Genomic DNA, 2,818 nt, shown 5'->3' with positions numbered 1-2,818 from the left:
TAAAACCGAGGCTGAGCCACATCCCCCAACCTCCAATCCAGAGGATCCCTCCCCCCATATCCTCTGAGACTAATCACTGTAGAGCCCCGGGGGAATATGAGCAAACGCTGCCAAACTGTTGCTTACACTGACAGGGACTGAAACTGAGAATAGTGAGTGTGATTAAATATCTACAAGAAAATTTAAAAAGGCATTATTTAGGCTTTATATAAAGCAGGGATCCAAGAGGCTTAGATACCACCTACCAGAAACCAAAATCTAGAAATAAATCAGAAGGAAGAAGAGAGAAACTGAAGAATGAAAAATAATGAAAGGGAAATACAAAAACTAGCTGATACTATCAGGAGAGGAAACATAAAAATAATGGGCATTATCAAAGGTGAGGAAAAGGAGCAGGGACTAGAAAGCATTTTCAGACAAATAGTGGACAAGAATTTCCCAAATCTAAGGAATGAGCTGAGCTTGGAATTCAAGAAGTCAACAGAACACCCAATTACCTCAGCCCAAAAAGGCCTTCACCAAGACACATTGTATTAAAATTATCAAAAATCAACGACAAAGATAGAATTCTCAGAGCAGACAGGGACAAGAAAACGGTAACTTATAAAGGAAAACCCATTAGATTATCCTCAGACTTCTCAGCACAGACCTTACAAGCCAGAAAGAAATGGAATCAAATATTTAAACTATTAAGTGAAAGGAATAATGTATCCAGCTAAGCTCTCCTTTAGAAAAGAAGGAGAAATTAAGACCTTTTTAGGCATACAAAAATTGAGGGAATTCTCCACTATGAGGCCTGTGCTACAGGAAATACTGAAAGGGGTCAGCTCGCCTAAAACAAAATGACAAAAAAACAAAACAAAACAATTAGGAGTAAAGTGACTATCAAGCAAATAGAAGCAGAGGAATGCAATCCTTACTAAGAACAGGGCATTATAAGCTTAAATAATAATAAGAGAATTGCTATAGCAAGATAGTAATGAATGTTCAGCATACATAGGGACAAACTGAGATAACAATGACTGAAAAGGGAAGGATTTAAAGATCCAAATTTGCAAAGAGGAAAGGAGATAAGGCGCACACAGAAGAAAATGGACGACTGTATATATATATATATATATACTATCCTTTACATATTTGTATTGGTAACTACACACTGAAGATTCAGAACTGAAGTATATAACATAAAACAAGAAGAACAGAGGGAAAACCCACAAAAACCAATCGAAATAAAGAAAACAGAAACACAAGGACAAGGAAGCAGTGGAAACACTGAGTTACCAGAAAGCAAAAGATAAAATGGCTATAAGAAGACCTCATATCTCAATAATCACCCTAAATGTAAATGGACTGAACTCACCAATAAAAAGGCATAGAGTTGCAGAATGGATCAAAAAACAAAATCCAACCATATGCTGCCTCCAGGACACATATCTCAGCTTCAAAAACAAATATAGACTAAACATGAAAGGGTGGAAAATGATATTTCAAGCAAATGGCATTCTGAGAAAAGCGGGAGTAGCGGTACTAATATTGAATGAAATAGACTTCAAAATAAAAAAGGTAAAGAGAGATACCGAGGGATAAATTTAACATGTGAAGTACCTATATAATGAAAACTATAAGACTATATTAAAAGAAATTGAAGAAGATACAAAGAAATGGAAAGATAATCCATGTTCTTGAATTGGAAAAATCAACATAGTTAAAATGACCATATTACCTAAAGCATTATACAGATTTAATGTAATACCCATCAAAATCCCATTGGCTTTTTCTAAAGCAATAGAACAAAAAAATCATCAGATTTGTATGGAAACACAAAAGACCTCAGATTTCCAAAGCTATCCTGGAGGCATCACTCTGCCCGACTTCAAATTATACTAGAAAGCGATAAACAAAATGGCATGGTTTTGGCAGCGAAACAGACACACAGACCAGTGGAACAGAATCAAGAGTCCAGAAATAAACCCATATTTATATGGGCAAATAATTTTCAACAACAAAAAAGGCCAAAAACATATAGTGGAGAAAGGAAAGCCTCTTCAATAAATGGTGCTAGGAAAACTGGAAGGCCACCTGCAAAAGAATGTAACTAGGCTGTTGTCTATCATCACATACCAAAATTAACTCAAAATGGATTCAGGACCTGAATACAAGACCTGAAACAATAAAATGCATAGAAGAAAACATAGGAACTAAACTCAAGGACCTTGAACTTAAAGAGGATTTTATGAATTTGACCTCAAAGGCAAGGGAAGTAAAAGCAAAAATAAATGAATGGGACTACATCAAACTAAAAAGCTTCTACTCAGCAACAGAAACCATCAACAAGGTAAAGAGACTACCATCAGAATGGGAAAATACATTTGCAATCAACGTCTCCAATAAGGGCCTAATATCCAAAATATACAAAAAACTCATACGACTCAATAAGGACAACAAAAAAAAATGATCCGATCAGAAAATAGGCAGAGGACCGAGACAGACACTTCTCCCTAGAGGACATACAAATGGCCAACAAATATATGAAAAGATGTTCAACATTACTAGCTATTAGGGAAATGCAAATCAAAATCACAATGAGATACCATCTCGTATCTGTTAGAATAGCTATAATCAAAAGGACAAGTAATAACAAATGTTGGAGAGGATGCGAAGAAAAAGGAACCCTCATATACTGCTGGTGGGACTGCAAATTGGTACAGCCACTGTGGAAAACAGTTTGGAGGTTACTCAGAAAACTAAGAATTGATCTACCGTATGATCCAGCAATCCCTCTACTGGGTATTTACCCCAAAGACTTGAAAACTCATAT

The sequence above is a fragment of the Pteropus alecto genome, unplaced genomic scaffold (assembly GCF_000325575.1).
Source record: "Pteropus alecto unplaced genomic scaffold, ASM32557v1 scaffold79, whole genome shotgun sequence".
In the NCBI taxonomy this organism is placed as follows: domain Eukaryota; kingdom Metazoa; phylum Chordata; class Mammalia; order Chiroptera; family Pteropodidae; genus Pteropus; species Pteropus alecto.
Note: the sequence above shows the minus strand (reverse complement) of the source record.